Genomic DNA, 17,341 nt, shown 5'->3' on the forward strand with positions numbered 1-17,341 from the left:
TCTCGGTCATATACTACATATCTGCCTATCTAGGTGCTTGGGGTCATAGTTGTTCAATTTGAGTTGAGGCACAAATTCAATTCTGACATGCTTGCATTCCAACTGCTGTTGAGGGTCAAATATTGCATATTATCCCCTATTTATATCTTGGTTTTACGAACATGATAATGCTTAATGTTCTGTTTTACTCGTGTTTGTGTTGCAAGGTGAATTTAAGAGCTTGGATTGAAAAGGGAGCTAAAAGCATGAATTTGATGCTCAAGAATCACCAAGGTAAGGGATGGATCTTAGGGGACCATGATTTAAGAATTCACATGTTAAAAATCCAAGAAAATCAAGTGAGGAATGAAGAGAATCAAATATTTGAAGTGAATAAAAGGAGTCCGGAAATTGTCCTGAAAATAAACATATTCCTAAAAGTGTCCTGAAGAAGTATATTCTGAAACTCTAGGTCATTCTGTGAAATTATGTAGAGTGAAATCTATTTTGAAAAACTGCGTAAATTTGAGGCGGTTTCTAAAGTTTTTCAACTAGGTGCGAAAGTTGGAGTTCCACAACTATAAATAGGACTCCCTAGGATGTTCCTAGGCATTTTTCTAGGGTTTAAGGAGTGGAGCAAAAGTGTGGAGAAGCCGTCGCCAAGAGTTTTTCTTCATTCTCCTTAGTTGGTCTTATGCTTTTCTTAAGAGATTTTAGTTCAATTACGTCTATGGTTGGCTAAACCTCTTAGCTAGGGCTAAGAGGTGAAGCTTGTAGCATGATGGGATGTTTTTTATCGCTTTGATTCATATTTAAGTTGAATTATCTTTGATTCTAGTTTGATATTTAAGAAATACTTTTAGTTTTTTATTGTTTGTTGTGACTCAAATTACAATAGATCTATGATAGCTTTGAGTATGTTCTTTTCATGTATTGAGATTGTGAAATTAGGAAATCCTATTGTTCACCATCGTCTCATGGGCATGGTTGGGTGACGGAATCCTTTCTAATCTTCATGATTCTCTTATGCTTGGTTATGAGATTGGTATATCTTATTGTGAGTTATTGTCTCCTGGGCATGGTTTTATGATGGAATCACTTCCAGTTCTCACACCTCTCATCCATTGAGAATTAGGTCAAAGGAAGTTCAGATTTGGTTTTACTGAGATATCTTCCAATTGGATAAGATGGGACTCTGATTCCAGTTATGTCCTTGAATCAAGCATAGATTTCCCTGATTTCTACAAGTGGATCCTTGGAAACCCTAGTGAAATTGCGGTAATGACCGCTCTAGTAAAAGTAGGAATAGGTCAAAGTGTCCTAGAGGGGGGTGAATAGGACTTTATAAAATTTTATGACAATTTAAAATCTTATTACCATTATCTTGATCTAATATAATAATTATCAAGATATCTTTAATTTAACTCTATTGGCTTCCAAGCCAAATAGAGGATCCAATCACAAGACTATTTAATATCTAACAGTATATAAATTTAGCCTATGATGGATGCACGGAGTGACTGTGTGTGAGATGTGATACTTATCAATTCTAAATAATCATGCATCATGTTACCATTCAAAGTAAATATAATGAGAAAATATGAAAATAATCATGCATTATGTTACCATTCAAAGTAAACACAATAAAAAAATATGAAAATAACAATCTCAAACACAGTCATTTTATAATGAGATGTGATACTTATCAGTTCTAAATAATCATGCATCATGTTACGTTTCAAAGTAAACACAATAAGAAAATATGAAAATAACAATCTCAAACATAGTCATTTTATAGCGGTTCGGCTATATGCCTACTCCACTCCCTGTGGACGCACTCAACCCTTGAGTGTACCAGATTTCACTAACAGAGGTTTCAAATCAGGTTCACCTCAAACCAGTACAACCTACACAAGGCTGACTCTATGACCTACATAAGGTACCTAACATGCCTACATAGAGGCACAAGTTTATGCCCTACACAAACACAAAGCACCTAGGTTTTATGCCCTACACAAGAGCAAAGGATCCACTCAAGGAACCTACCTTTTAGAGCACACAGGTCAAGGATCCACACAAGGAACCTAACTTTTTAGACCACACAGGTCAAAGATCTACACAAGGTCCTAACTTTTAGACCACACAGGTCAAGGACCTCACTTTTAGACCGCGCAGGTCAAGGACCTACACAAGGACCTAAGTTTATGCCCTACATAAGAGCAAGGGTCAACACAAAGCACCCATACGTACTCTCCCGTCGAAGGCCTCCTATGAGGACTTGAAAGGGGTGAGAATCACCTGTGACCCAATCCTACAAAAGGAATGATCAACAGGGTCTCTGGACTCTAATGACTTATAGATAAGTAGGTGAGCCCCATTAAGCACGATGATGAAGATCTCTTCCTTGATGATGAAGAATCTTCAGCTCCCTTAATCCGCAACACTTGATGATGTTCCAATAAAGGCGACGGGTTGGATCAAGGTTATGTTGGAATCCTACTCTATTAAAAGTTTTCCTATTTTAGAGGAGTGATTCCAGGCATTCAAGCATTCAAGGTATCCTAGCTCAATGATTTGCCGTTAGATAGTAGCTGGATGATCCTTGAATGAGAAAGTTCATTCTTTAATCCACTCTATTGAATATCAATGATGAGAGTGGATTGAAGGATGAACTTCCATGAGAAAATGAGCACGGGGTAGGTAGTATGTCAAAACTCTCTCAAAGCTCTCTCTATTTTTCTCACCCAGCAACCAAGACCAAGCTTCCTATTTATAGGCAAAGTCCCAATGGTAATAAATATGTCAAGTCTGACTGAGTTTGATCTCATCGGTCCTGACTCGATGTCGTCGAACGTATACTTTCGATTCCATCGAGTCAGGGTTCGATGATGCGAACTCAGCTGAAGCTCATACCCGAAACTTTTTGACTGAAGATCGATGACATCGAATATGCGTCAATGTTATAAAAAAATTAAATTCCACTATCATCGACAGTGGTTTCGATTCATCAATCTTTTCAATGAATATTTGAAGAAAGCTTGCTGGACATTTTTGGACCTAATTCGATGATATCACTCCCATATCGATTTCATCGATTTTTGAATTACGATCATATCGAGCCAATATCGATTCCTCGATTATTCACATAAGATTTTCCTTTTCAAGTTTGCTGGAATAGTTTTGTCCTGATTCGATCGATCGAGTCTATATCGATATCATCGTGATTTGAATTTCGATGATATCGATGTGGATTTCGATTCCTCCAACATTTAGATGTTTTTCTTTCAAAAACTCGTTGGACACAACTTGTCCCATTTCAATGTCATCGATACTGTGTCGATATTATCCAGATTTGAATTTCGATGATATCAATTGTCCTTCGATTCCTCAAGCAATATCAAGAATATTTACCAAGCCTTTGCTGGATAGAGCTCCGAGACTTTTCGATATCATCGACTATCCTTCGATATCATCAATATTTGAAATTCGATGTTATTGAAGGTACTTTCAATTTATCAAATATTTTGTCCAAAATACTTTGTGGTTGTTGGACATAAAGAGGACTCAATTCGATGTTATCAATACCAGTTCGATATCATTGAGACTGAGTGTTCGATTGTATCGACCAATAATCGATGATATTGAACTTAGCTAAAAACTTAGAGAATTTTCCATTTTGAAACCAGGTTTTCAGACTTTCAACACCTATGTTGTTCAAAGTTTTTCTTAAGGCTTTTGTTTACCTTGGTGTTTTAGGATTTAGGATGTGAGGCTAAGTTTACCTGTGATGAGCTCTGAACACACATCCGGTTGAGGCAATGTCTTGAATAATCTTCATATGGGGCCCACTTGACTCATCGACTGAACACTCACGCTAATTGACAGACCAAGGCACTTTCTATCTTCCCCTTTGTCAATTAGTGACAAAACACCTAAAACACACCTAGAACAATATCCTAAATTATGTGTACATGAACTTTACACAATTTTACAAAGATACTATGGAGTTCACACACAATTTTGATTCAGGTAGTTGCTCCCCCTATCTGCTTGCAGCTGCTCCCCCTATCACCTGCATCACCATGCCCAAAACCATATACCAAGCAGCATTCTCATGGTAGGATTTGTTCTCCCCCTTTTTGTCAGTCATTGACAAAGGTTAATATACCAATAACAAATCGAATGACTGAAGTTGACATTAAAGAAACTGGGAGAATCAACATAGACCAATATATTTCATTTCATAACAGATAATGACATCTCTAAAATGCATAATCAGTAAGAGACAGGAATCGCAGATGCATTTGAGAATAGAGCAGGGAAACCATCCATGCATACTTTTACGGTCATATGAGGAACAAGAATGAATCATTTAAGTTCAAAAACAGTAGTCACTATTCATAATATTCATACCATTCATCCCATAATCAGCATTCATCTAGATGAGTATATGACAAGTAAAATTCAGTATCAGACAAACATGAGGCATTCTCATAGGGAATTTTAAATTTCAAGCATAGAAATATCGTCATTCATTCCACAATCATTCAACTCATAAACATATAGCTCTAAAAGATCATCATTAAATAATAGGAGCAATCAAAAGAAACTGCCCAAGCTTAGCAGAAGATGAACATGGAAAAGCATCTAAAAAAACTAACCCATCCATGGGCACACCAAAACACAGTATTCTCCTCATCCAAAGAGCGATCAATCCAAAATATTTAACTAGACCATAGGCTATACAACCAAAAACAAACATCATTTGGCCCCCATTCGTAGGCAATTCATGCTGAGCACTTGTACAACAACTAAGGTGCTCGAATTGCTCCATCTGTCAACAAGTCAATAACTTGTTGTTGAGAGTGCTGAAGTGCATCTATTTTGTCCTCGATCCCCATCAGGCGCTTCTCGCAATTGCGAAGACGTTTATCAATATCATCTTGTCCATTCAGCAGATGTCATTCGAGTTGTGATGCCGACGATTGGTGACTAACTCTGGGCTATGAAGCAACGTCAGATTAGATCCCCATGGTGTTGATGGATTGCGCTGACTGGTTTCTGCACCATGAGTTGGAGGAGGACTATCCGATTGATAGATATAACTGTTGAAGTGTAGCATCATCGAACCATACCTTAGGATGTATTGCATCAGATGTCGATGGTAGCCCCACAAAATGTGCTAGCTTGCATATGAGAAAGGGGAATGGAAGTATATCAAGATGTTCCCCTTTGACTATACGAGTTAACTGCCCTAGAATAAGTGTCAGGAGGCACACTGGGACCTCTTGATATACGCTGTATAAGACATCGAGCACAAAAGGGGTGAGATTACTTCCCTTCGGGTCACATGGGTACACATTTGTACCAAAGATACTGTGGAGAATCTTGGAGGTGGTCGCAAGGTAGTTGACATGCAAAGTATTTGCCTTATTTCTGGGAACAGAGGTACCTTGGCATAATGCTTGCGTAATTTTCCCCTATACTCCTAATCCATTCAGATTTCGCTCAGTGATAGGGATTCATGTCACTTCGATGTTAAGGAGATGACCAAGTATCATTAGAGTAATGAGTTTCGTTTGATACATGAACTCCAGGCAGAAACATGGTGGATTGTCACGAACAATGTGGCAGTTATTGAAGAATTTATGAATTAACTCATATTGGTAGGGACCACTAAGATTCATTATATTCTATCACCCTATTGTCTCCAACACGAGATCCACTCCGTATGGATCAATAGCACTGTTGAGGACAATATGCTCTGCTATCGTGATTTGCTTCCAATCTGGATGATTGGGAGGAGAACTATCGGATGCCTGTTTGATACTCTTATATTTCTTTATTTTCAAAGTTTTAGTGCACGAAAGATCCTTACATTTGCCTTTCACCATCTTTCCTTCCGTAGTTGAGAAGTATCTTCAAGGCAGAGGAAAGGAAGAAGAGCAAAATCCGGAGAAAACAAATTTAGAAGTTTTTCATCCTCTCATTCTCTTTTTATAGCAAAGATTGTCGATGACATCGAAATTGACTCGATGACATCGAATTCAGGCTCATAATGATATCAAAGATTGTGTCGATGACCGTTGGAAAGGACCAATGGACATTCTCGGGATTCAACATTTCGATACTTCGATGACATCGATATAGACTTAATGACATCGACTATGTTAGAGTTTTCAAGAACAATTAAAGTTTGATTGTTTCTGACATATCAAGTGGGCATGGATTAGTACATGAAAATATACCTATAAGTTCATTTGACCATGACCAGGGCAACTTCCATGTTCCCCTTTTTCCAAAAGGGAGGACATTTGTCCTCAGATATGCCTATTCAGCCCATTTTGACAGTGCATTGTATCAATTTGCACACAATTTGATGGATTTCTGAAGATCACCAAATCTATTCCCATCAAGAGGTTTCATAAGGATATCAGCAAGTTGTCTATCTATAGTCACATAATCCAGCTCCTTTCGCATTCCCGATGTCGGCGAGAATCGGTGGACCACCGCACATATGGCTAGCATCGTCCGGCAAATCCGATTCGCGTAGGGAGTGAGGAGCGGTAGTGGGGCCCAGTTGATGGACGGCCGGATCGGATCGATCGGCCGGGCCGCGCTACATGCGGCGCGCGAGTGCGGCGTCCGTGCCGGGAGCGACCAGCGGAGCGTAGATCTTTCCGAGCTACCCCGAAATCTTTCCGAGATTGCCAAGATCGTCCGGCGAAGGCGATTCGCGGAAGCAGTGAGGAACGGCAGTGGGGCCCACTTGATGGGCGGTCGGATCGGACGATCGGCCGGAGCATCCTTGATGCGGGTACCTGGCCGGTGGCGAGCAATATATCAGGCAGACCAAAATATGAGATATCCACTAAAGCTAACCCGAATATAACCTCATAAAATTCCCAAGTTATTAAAATGCAGAAGAAAATAGAAAAATAATAAAACGAAGGGGATTTTGAAATTTTAAGATTTCCCAACCGCCTTTGGCGGTTGGCGGAGCGTAGATCTTTCCGAGCTACCCCAAAATCATATAAAATACGCACAAAGCGGACGCCCGTGCGAAAAGTTACGGCCCCGCGAAGGTTTGGCCAGCCGGCGGGGGACCTGGTGACTTCCGGAGAAGGGAATGACACCAAAATCGCGCGCAGATCTTGCGGGTGCGATCATACCAGCACTAATGCACCGGATCCCATCAGAACTCCGCAGTTAAGCGTGCTTGGGCGAGAGTAGTACTAGGATGGGTGACCTCCTGGGAAGTCCTCGTGTTGCACCCCTCCCCTTTTGTCGTTTTTTTTTACTGCGTGGCATTCCCGGGACCCATATTTTGGCTCCTTTCGCATTCCCGATGTCGGCGAGAGTCGGCGGACCACCGCACATATGGCTAGCATCGTCCGGCAAATCCGATTCGCGTAGGGAGTGAGGAGCGGTAGCCCGGCCCAGTTGATGGACGGCCGGATCGGATCGATCGGCCGGGCCGCGCTACATGCGGCGCGCGAGTGCGGCGTCCGTGCCGGGAGCGACCAGCGGAGCGCAGATCTTTCCGAGCCACCCCGAAATCTTTCCGAGATTGCCAAGATCGTCCGGCGAAGCCGATTCGCGGAAGCAGTGAGGAACGGCAGTGGGGCCCACTTGATGGGCGGTCGGATCGGACGATCGGCCGGAGCATCCTTGATGCGGGTACCTGGCCGGTGGCGAGGAATATATCAGGCAGACCAAAATATGAGATGTCCACTAAAGCTAACCCGAATACAACCTCATGAAATTCCCAAGTTATTAAAATGCAGAAGAAAATAGAAAAGTAATAAAACGAAGGGGATTTTGGAATTTTAAGATTTCCCAACCGCCTTCGGCAGTTGGCGGAGCGTAGATCTTTCCGAGCTACCCCAAAATCATATAAAATACGCACAAAGCGGACGCCCGGGCGAAAAGTTACGGCCCCGCGAAGGTTGGGCCCGCCGGCGGGCGACCTGGTGACTTCCGGAGAAGGGAATGACACCAAAATCGCGCGCAGACCTTGCGGGTGCGATCATACCAGCACTAATGCACCGGATCCCATCAGAACTCCGCAGTTAAGCGTGCTTGGGCGAGAGTAGTACTAGGATGGGTGACCTCCTGGGAAGTCCTCGTGTTGCACCCCTCCCCTTTTGTCGTTTTTTTTCCTTACTTCCTGGCATTCCCGGGACCCATATTTTGGCTCCTTTCGCATTCCCGGGACCTTTTGTCATTTTTTCTTTTTCTTTTTTTACTTCCTGGCATTCCCGGGACCCATATTTTGGCTCCTTTCGCATTCCCGATGTCGGCGTGAGTCGGCGGACCACCGCACATGTGGCTAGCATCGTCCGGCAAATCCGATTCGCGTAGGGAGTGAGGAGCGGTAGTGGGGCCCAGTTGATGGACGGCCGGATCTGATCGATCGGCCGGGCCGCGCTACATGCGGCGCGCGAGTGCGGCGTCCGTGCCGGGTGCGACCAGCGGAGCCTAGATCTTTCCAAGATACCCCGAAATCTATCCGAGATCGTCCGGCGAAGCCGATTCGCGGGATCGGACGATCGGCCGGAGCATCCTTGATGCGGGTACCTGGCCGGTGGCGAGGAATATATCAGGCAGACCAAAATATGAGATATCCACTAAAGCTAACCCGAATACAACCTCATGAAATTCCCAAGTTATTAAAATGCAGAAGAAAATAGAAAAATAACAAAACGAAGGGGATTTTGGAATTTTAAGATTTCCCAACCGCCTTCGGCAGTTGGCGGAGCGTAGATCTTTCCGAGCTACCCCAAAATCATATAAAATACGCACAAAGCGGACGCCCGGGCGAAAAGTTACGGCCCCGCGAAGGTTGCCTGGTGACTTCCGGAGAAGGGAATGACACCAAAATCGCGCGCAGATCTTGCGGGTGCGATCATACCAGCACTAATGCACCGGATCCCATCAGAACTCCGCAGTTAAGCGTGCTTGGGCGAGAGTAGTACTAGGATGGGTGACCTCCTGGGAAGTCCTCGTGTTGCACCCCTCCCCTTTTGTCGTTTTCTTTTACTTCCTGGCATTCCCGGGACCCATATTTTGGCCCCTTTCGCATTCCCGGGACCTTTTGTCATTTTTTCTTTTTCTTCTTTTACTTCCTGGCATTCCCGGGACCCATATTTTGGCCCCTTTCGCATTCCCGATGTCGGCGAGAGTCGGCGGACCACCGCACATATGGCTAGTGAGGAGCGGTAGTGGGGCCCAGTTGATGGACGGCCGGGGAGCGAGTGCGGCGTCCGTGCCGGGAGCGACCAGCGGAGCGTAGATCTTTCCGATCTACCCCGAAATCTTTCCGAGATCGTCCGGCGAAGGCGATTCGCGGAAGCAGTGGGGCCCACTTGATGGGCGGTCGGATCGGACGATCGGCCGGAGCATCCTTGATGCGGGTACCTGGCCGGTGGCGAGGAATATATCAGGCAGACCAAAATATGAGATATCCACTAAAGCTAACCCGAATACAACCTCATGAAATTCCCAAGTTATTAAAATGCAGAAGAAAATAGAAAAATAACAAAACGAAGGGGATTTTGGAATTTTAAGATTTCCCAACCGCCTTCGGCAGTTGGAGGAGCGTCGATCTTTCCGAGCTACCCCAAAATCATATAAAATACGCACAAAGCCCCGCGAAGGTTGGGCCCGCCGGCGGGCGACCTGGTGACTTCCGGAGAAGGGAATGACACCAAAATCGCGCGCAGATCTTGCGGGTGCGATCATACCAGCACTAATGCACCGGATCCCATCAGAACTCCGCAGTTAAGCGTGCTTGGGCGAGAGTAGTACTAGGATGGGTGACCTCCTGGGAAGTCCTCGTGTTGCACCCCTCCCCTTTTGTCGTTTTCTTTTACTTCCTGGCATTCCCGGGACCCATATTTTGTCCCCTTTCGCATTCCCGGGACCTTTTGTCATTTTTTCTTTTCCTTCTTTTACTTCCTGGCATTCCCGGGACCCATATTTTGGCCCCTTTCGCATTCCCGATGTCGGCGAGAGTCGGCGGACCACCGCACATATGGCTAGTGAGGAGGCGGTAGTGGGGCCCAGTTGATGGACGGCCGGCGAGCGAGTGCGGCGTCCGTGCCTGGAGCGACCGGCGGAGCGTAGATCTTTCCGATCTACCCCGAAATCTTTCCGAGATCGTCCGGCGAAGGCGATTCGCGGAAGCAGTGAGGAACGGCAGTGGGGCCCACTTGATGGGCGGTCGGATCGGACGATCGGCCGGAGCATCCTTTATGCGGGTACCTGGCCGGTGGCGAGGAATATATCAGGCAGACCAAAATATGAGATATCCACTAAAGCTAACCCGAATACAACCTCATGAAATTCCCAAGTTGTTAAAATGCAGAAGAAAATAGAAAAATAATAAAACGAAGGGGATTTTGGAATTTTAAGATTTCCCAACCGCCTTCGGCAGTTGGCGGAGCGTAGATCTTTCCGAGCTACCCCAAAATCATATAAAATACGCACAAAGCGGACCCCCGGGCGAAAAGTTACGGCCCCGCGAAGGTTGGGCCTGGTGACTTCCGGAGAAGGGAATGACACCAAAATCGCGCGCACATCTTGCGGGTGCGATCATACCAGCACTAATGCACCGGATCCCATCAGAACTCCGCAGTTAAGCGTGCTTGGGCGAGAGTAGTACTAGGATGGGTGACCTCCTGGGAAGTCCTCGTGTTGCACCCCTCCCCTTTTGTCGTTTTTTTTTTTTTGCGGGGACCTTTTGTCATTTTTTCTTTTTCTTTTTTTACTTCCTGGCATTCCCGGGACCCATATTTTGGTTCCTTTCGCATTCCCGATGTCGGCGAGAGTCGGCGGACCACCGCACATATGGCTAGCATCGTCCGGCAAATCCGATTCGCGTAGGGAGTGAGGAGCGGTAGCCCGGCCCAGTTGATGGACGGCCGGATCGGATCGATCGGCCGGGCCGCGCTACATGCGGCGCGCGAGTGCGGCGTCCGTGCCGGGAGCGACCAGCGGAGCGCAGATCTTTCCGAGCCACCCCGAAATCTTTCCGAGATTGCCAAGATCGTCCGGCGAAGCCGATTCGCGGAAGCAGTGAGGAACGGCAGTGGGGCCCACTTGATGGGCGGTCGGATCGGACGATCGGCCGGAGCATCCTTGATGCGGGTACCTGGCCGGTGGCGAGGAATATATCAGGCAGACCAAAATATGAGATGTCCACTAAAGCTAACCCGAATACAACCTCATGAAATTCCCAAGTTATTAAAATGCAGAAGAAAATAGAAAAGTAATAAAACGAAGGGGATTTTGGAATTTTAAGATTTCCCAACCGCCTTCGGCAGTTGGCGGAGCGTAGATCTTTCCGAGCTACCCCAAAATCATATAAAATACGCACAAAGCGGACGCCCGGGCGAAAAGTTACGGCCCCGCGAAGGTTGGGCCCGCCGGCGGGCGACCTGGTGACTTCCGGAGAAGGGAATGACACCAAAATCGCGCGCACATCTTGCGGGTGCGATCATACCAGCACTAATGCACCGGATCCCATCAGAACTCCGCAGTTAAGCGTGCTTGGGCGAGAGTAGTACTAGGATGGGTGACCTCCTGGGAAGTCCTCGTGTTGCACCCCTCCCCTTTTGTCGTTTTTTTTCCTTACTTCCTGGCATTCCCGGGACCCATATTTTGGCTCCTTTCGCATTCCCGGGACCTTTTGTCATTTTTTCTTTTTCTTTTTTTACTTCCTGGCATTCCCGGGACCCATATTTTGGCTCCTTTCGCATTCCCGATGTCGGCGTGAGTCGGCGGACCACCGCACATGTGGCTAGCATCGTCCGGCAAATCCGATTCGCGTAGGGAGTGAGGAGCGGTAGTGGGGCCCAGTTGATGGACGGCCGGATCTGATCGATCGGCCGGGCCGCGCTACATGCGGCGCGCGAGTGCGGCGTCCGGGAGCGACCAGCTGAGCGTAGATCTTTCCGATCTACCCCGAAATCTTTCCGAGATCGTCCGGCGAAGGCGATTCGCGGAAGCAGTGGGGCCCACTTGATGGGCGGTCGGATCGGACGATCGGCCGGAGCATCCTTGATGCGGGTACCTGGCCGGTGGCGAGGAATATATCAGGCAGACCAAAATATGAGATGTCCACTAAAGCTAACCCGAATACAACCTCATGAAATTCCCAAGTTATTAAAATGCAGAAGAAAATAGAAAAGTAATAAAACGAATGGGATTTTGGAATTTTAAGATTTCCCAACCGCCTTCGGCAGTTGGCGGAGCGTAGATCCTTCCGAGCTACCCCAAAATCATATAAAATACGCACAAAGCGGACGCCCGGGCGAAAAGTTACGGCCCCGCGAAGGTTGGGCCCGCCGGCGGGCGACCTGGTGACTTCCGGAGAAGGGAATGACACCAAAATCGCGCGCACATCTTGCGGGTGCGATCATACCAGCACTAATGCACCGGATCCCATCAGAACTCCGCAGTTAAGCGTGCTTGGGCGAGAGTAGTACTAGGATGGGTGACCTCCTGGGAAGTCCTCGTGTTGCACCCCTCCCCTTTTGTCGTTTTTTTTTACTGCGTGGCATTCCCGGGACCCATATTTTGGCTCCTTTCGCATTCCCGGGACCTTTTGTCATTTTTTCTTTTTCTTTTTTTACTTCCTGGCATTCCCGGGACCCATATTTTGGTTCCTTTCGCATTCCCGATGTCGGCGAGAGTCGGCGGACCACCGCACATATGGCTAGCATCGTCCGGCAAATCCGATTCGCGTAGGGAGTGAGGAGCGGTAGCCCGGCCCAGTTGATGGACGGCCGGATCGGATCGATCGGCCGGGCCGCGCTACATGCGGCGCGCGAGTGCGGCGTCCGTGCCGGGAGCGACCAGCGGAGCGCAGATCTTTCCGAGCCACCCCGAAATCTTTCCGAGATCGTCCGGCGAAGCCGATTCGCGGAAGCAGTGGGGCCCACTTGATGGGCGGTCGGATCGGACGATCGGCCGGAGCATCCTTGATGCGGGTACCTGGCCGGGGGCGAGCAATATATCAGGCAGACCAAAATATGAGATATCCACTAAAGCAAACCCGAATATAACCTCATAAAATTTCCAAGTTATTAAAATGCAGAAGAAAATAGAAAAATAATAAAACGAAGGGGATTTTGAAATTTTAAGTTTTCCCAACCGCCTTCGGCAGTTGGCGGAATCAGAACTCCGCAGTTAAGCGTGCTTGGGCGAGAGTAGTACTAGGATGGGTGACCTCCTGGGAAGTCCTCGTGTTGCACCCCTCCCCTTTTGTCGTTTTCTTTTACTTCCTGGCATTCCCGGGACCCATATTTTGGCTCCTTTCGCATTCCCGGGACCTTTTGTCATTTTTTCTTTTTCTTTTTTTACTTCCTGGCATTCCCGGGACCCATATTTTGGCTCCTTTCGCATTCCCGATGTCGGCGAGAGTCGGCGGACCACCGCACATGTGGCTAGCATCGTCCGGCAAATCCGATTCGCGTAGGGAGTGAGGAGCGGTAGTGGGGCCCATGATGATGATCGCGGCGCGCGAGAGCGGCGTCCGTGCCGGGAGCGACCAGCTGAGCGTAGATCTTTCCGATCTACCCCAAATCTTTCCGAGATTGCCGAGATTGCCAAGATCGTCCGGCGAAGGCGATTCGCGGAAGCGGTGGGGCCCACTTGATGGGCGCGAGAATCCAACCTGTCGGTCACATGAGTCTCTCATGGCGAGGAATATATCAGGCAGACCAAAATATGAGATATCCACTAAAGCTAACCCGAATACAACCTCATGAAATTCCCAAGTTATTAAAATGCAGAAGAAAATAGAAAAATAACAAAACGAAGGGGATTTTGGAATTTTAAGATTTCCCAACCGCCTTCGGCAGTTGGAGGAGCGTAGATCTTTCCGAGCTACCCCAAAATCATATAAAATACGCACAAAGCCCCGCGAAGGTTGGGCCCGCCGGCGGGCGACCTGGTGACTTCCGGAGAAGGGAATGACACCAAAATCGCGCGCAGATCTTGCGGGTGCGATCATACCAGCACTAATGCACCGGATCCCATCAGAACTCCGCAGTTAAGCGTGCTTGGGCGAGAGTAGTACTAGGATGGGTGACCTCCTGGGAAGTCCTCGTGTTGCACCCCTCCCCTTTTGTCGGTTTTTTTTTTTACCTCCTGGCATTCCCGGGACCCATATTTTGGCTCCTTTCGCATTCCCGGGACCTTTTGTCATTTTTTCTTTTTCTTTTTTTACTTCCTGGCATTCCCGGGACCCATATTTTGGCTCCTTTCGCATTCCCGATGTCGGCGAGAGTCGGCGGACCACCGCACATGTGGCTAGCATCGTCCGGCAAATCCGATTCGCGTAGGGAGTGAGGAGCGGTAGTGGGGCCCAGTTGATGGACGGCCGGATCGGATCGATCGGCCGGGCCGCGCTACATGCGGCGCGCGAGTGCGGCGTCCGTGCCGGGAGCGACCAGCGGAGCCTAGATCTTTCCGAGCTACCCCGAAATCTTTCCGAGATCGTCCGGCGAAGCCGATTCGCGGAAGCAGTGGGGCCCACTTGATGGGCGGTCGGATCGGACGATCGGCCGGAGCATCCTTGATGCGGGTACCTGGCCGGTGGCGAGGAATATATCAGGCAGACCAAAATATGAGATATCCACTAAAGCTAACCCGAATACAACCTCATGAAATTCCCAAGTTATTAAAATGCAGAAGAAAATAGAAAAATAATAAAACGAAGGGGATTTTGGAATTTTAAGATTTCCCAACCGCCTTCGGCAGTTGGAGGAGCGTAGATCTTTCCGAGCTACCCCAAAATCATATAAAATACGCACAAAGCCCCGCGAAGGTTGGGCCCGCCGGCGGGCGACCTGGTGACTTCCGGAGAAGGGAATGACACCAAAATCGCGCGCAGATCTTGCGGGTGCGATCATACCAGCACTAATGCACCGGATCCCATCAGAACTCCGCAGTTAAGCGTGCTTGGGCGAGAGTAGTACTAGGATGGGTGACCTCCTGGGAAGTCCTCGTGTTGCACCCCTCCCCTTTTGTCGTTTTCTTTTACTTCCTGGCATTCCCGGGACCCATATTTTGGCCCCTTTCGCATTCCCGGGACCTTTTGTCATTTTTTCTTTTTCTTCTTTTACTTCCTGGCATTCCCGGGACCCATATTTTGGCCCCTTTCGCATTCCCGATGTCGGCGAGAGTCGGCGGACCACCGCACATATGGCTAGTGAGGAGCGGTAGTGGGGCCCAGTTGATGGACGGCCGGGGAGCGAGTGCGGCGTCCGTGCCGGGAGCGACCAGCGGAGCGTAGATCTTTCCGATCTACCCCGAAATCTTTCCGAGATCGTCCGGCGAAGGCGATTCGCGGAAGCAGTGGGGCCCACTTGATGGGCGGTCGGATCGGACGATCGGCCGGAGCATCCTTGATGCGGGTACCTGGCCGGTGGCGAGGAATATATCAGGCAGACCAAAATATGAGATATCCACTAAAGCTAACCCGAATACAACCTCATGAAATTCCCAAGTTATTAAAATGCAGAAGAAAATAGAAAAATAACAAAACGAAGGGGATTTTGGAATTTTAAGATTTCCCAACCGCCTTCGGCAGTTGGCGGAGCGTAGATCTTTCCGAGCTACCCCAAAATCATATAAAATACGCACAAAGCGGACGCCCGGGCGAAAAGTTACGGCCCCGCGAAGGTTGGGCCCGCCGGCGGGCGACCTGGTGACTTCCGGAGAAGGGAATGACACCAAAATCGCGCGCAGATCTTGCGGGTGCGATCATACCAGCACTAATGCACCGGATCCCATCAGAACTCCGCAGTTAAGCGTGCTTGGGCGAGAGTAGTACTAGGATGGGTGACCTCCTGGGAAGTCCTCGTGTTGCACCCCTCCCCTTTTGTCGTTTTTTTTTTACTGCGTGGCATTCCCGGGACCCATATTTTGGCTCCTTTCGCATTCCCGGGACCTTTTGTCATTTTTTCTTTTTCTTTTTTTACTTCCTGGCATTCCCGGGACCCATATTTTGGCTCCTTTCGCATTCCCGATGTCGGCGTGAGTCGGCGGACCACCGCACATGTGGCTAGCATCGTCCGGCAAATCCGATTCGCGTAGGGAGTGAGGAGCGGTAGTGGGGCCCAGTTGATGGACGGCCGGATCGGATCGATCGGCCGGGCCGCGCTACATGCGGCGCGCGAGTGCGGCGTCCGTGCCGGGAGCGACCAGCGGAGCCTAGATCTTTCCGAGCTACCCCGAAATCTTTCCGAGATCGTCCGGCGAAGCCGATTCGCGGAAGCAGTGAGGAACGGCAGTGGGGCCCACTTGATGGGCGGTCGGATCGGACGATCGGCCGGAGCATCCTTGATGCGGGTACCTGGCCGGTGGCGAGGAATATATCAGGCAGACCAAAATATGAGATATCCACTAAAGCTAACCCGAATACAACCTCATGAAATTCCCAAGTTATTAAAATGCAGAAGAAAATAGAAAAATAATAAAACGAAGGGGATTTTGGAATTTTAAGATTTCCCAACCGCCTTCGGCAGTTGGAGGAGCGTAGATCTTTCCGAGCTACCCCAAAATCATATAAAATACGCACAAAGCCCCGCGAAGGTTGGGCCCGCCGGCGGGCGACCTGGTGACTTCCGGAGAAGGGAATGACACCAAAATCGCGCGCAGATCTTGCGGGTGCGATCATACCAGCACTAATGCACCGGATCCCATCAGAACTCCGCAGTTAAGCGTGCTTGGGCGAGAGTAGTACTAGGATGGGTGACCTCCTGGGAAGTCCTCGTGTTGCACCCCTCCCCTTTTGTCGTTTTCTTTTACTTCCTGGCATTCCCGGGACCCATATTTTGTCCCCTTTCGCATTCCCGGGACCTTTTGTCATTTTTTCTTTTTCTTCTTTTACTTCCTGGCATTCCCGGGACCCATATTTTGGCCCCTTTCGCATTCCCGATGTCGGCGAGAGTCGGCGGACCACCGCACATATGGCTAGCATCGTCCGGCAAATCCGATTCGCGTAGGGAGTGAGGAGCGGTAGTGGGGCCCAGTTGAGCCCGGCCCAGTTGATGGACGGCCGGCGAGCGAGTGCGGCGTCCGTGCCTGGAGCGACCGGCGGAGCGTAGATCTTTCCGATCTACCCCGAAATCTTTCCGAGATCGTCCGGCGAAGGCGATTCGCGGAAGCAGTGAGGAACGGCAGTGGGGCCCACTTGATGGGCGGTCGGATCGGACGATCGGCCGGAGCATCCTTTATGCGGGTACCTGGCCGGTGGCGAGGAATATATCAGGCAGACCAAAATATGAGATATCCACTAAAGCTAACCCGAATACAACCTCATGAAATTCCCAAGTTGTTAAAATGCAGA

The 17,341-nt window shown here is 48.4% G+C and overlaps 11 non-coding genes across 11 annotated transcripts; all 11 read left to right on the forward strand.

The window, feature by feature from the left end:
• The first annotated feature begins 7,137 nt into the window (after positions 1–7,137).
• Positions 7,138–7,256, forward strand: LOC131217693 (5S ribosomal RNA). The gene has a single exon (XR_009157287.1). It is a non-coding gene; the product is annotated as a 5S ribosomal RNA (ribosomal RNA).
• A 744-nt stretch (positions 7,257–8,000) lies between these two features.
• LOC131217807 (5S ribosomal RNA) lies at positions 8,001–8,119 on the forward strand. The gene has a single exon (XR_009157397.1). It is a non-coding gene; the product is annotated as a 5S ribosomal RNA (ribosomal RNA).
• Positions 8,120–8,879: 760 nt separating this feature from the next.
• On the forward strand, positions 8,880–8,998 carry LOC131217924 (5S ribosomal RNA). Its single transcript, XR_009157508.1, has one exon. It is a non-coding gene; the product is annotated as a 5S ribosomal RNA (ribosomal RNA).
• Positions 8,999–9,711: 713 nt separating this feature from the next.
• Positions 9,712–9,830, forward strand: LOC131217989 (5S ribosomal RNA). The gene has a single exon (XR_009157569.1). It is a non-coding gene; the product is annotated as a 5S ribosomal RNA (ribosomal RNA).
• A 737-nt stretch (positions 9,831–10,567) lies between these two features.
• LOC131217998 (5S ribosomal RNA) lies at positions 10,568–10,686 on the forward strand. Its single transcript, XR_009157571.1, has one exon. It is a non-coding gene; the product is annotated as a 5S ribosomal RNA (ribosomal RNA).
• A 785-nt stretch (positions 10,687–11,471) lies between these two features.
• LOC131217700 (5S ribosomal RNA) lies at positions 11,472–11,590 on the forward strand. Its single transcript, XR_009157292.1, has one exon. It is a non-coding gene; the product is annotated as a 5S ribosomal RNA (ribosomal RNA).
• An 802-nt stretch (positions 11,591–12,392) lies between these two features.
• LOC131217711 (5S ribosomal RNA) lies at positions 12,393–12,511 on the forward strand. Its single transcript, XR_009157303.1, has one exon. It is a non-coding gene; the product is annotated as a 5S ribosomal RNA (ribosomal RNA).
• Positions 12,512–13,987: 1,476 nt separating this feature from the next.
• On the forward strand, positions 13,988–14,106 carry LOC131217723 (5S ribosomal RNA). The gene has a single exon (XR_009157314.1). It is a non-coding gene; the product is annotated as a 5S ribosomal RNA (ribosomal RNA).
• Positions 14,107–14,888: 782 nt separating this feature from the next.
• Positions 14,889–15,007, forward strand: LOC131217734 (5S ribosomal RNA). The gene has a single exon (XR_009157325.1). It is a non-coding gene; the product is annotated as a 5S ribosomal RNA (ribosomal RNA).
• A 738-nt stretch (positions 15,008–15,745) lies between these two features.
• On the forward strand, positions 15,746–15,864 carry LOC131217745 (5S ribosomal RNA). Its single transcript, XR_009157336.1, has one exon. It is a non-coding gene; the product is annotated as a 5S ribosomal RNA (ribosomal RNA).
• Positions 15,865–16,657: 793 nt separating this feature from the next.
• Positions 16,658–16,776, forward strand: LOC131217756 (5S ribosomal RNA). Its single transcript, XR_009157347.1, has one exon. It is a non-coding gene; the product is annotated as a 5S ribosomal RNA (ribosomal RNA).
• The last annotated feature ends 565 nt before the right edge of the window (positions 16,777–17,341 follow it).

This window comes from Magnolia sinica, chromosome 10 (assembly GCF_029962835.1).
Source record: "Magnolia sinica isolate HGM2019 chromosome 10, MsV1, whole genome shotgun sequence".
Classification (NCBI taxonomy): Eukaryota; Viridiplantae; Streptophyta; class Magnoliopsida; order Magnoliales; family Magnoliaceae; genus Magnolia; species Magnolia sinica.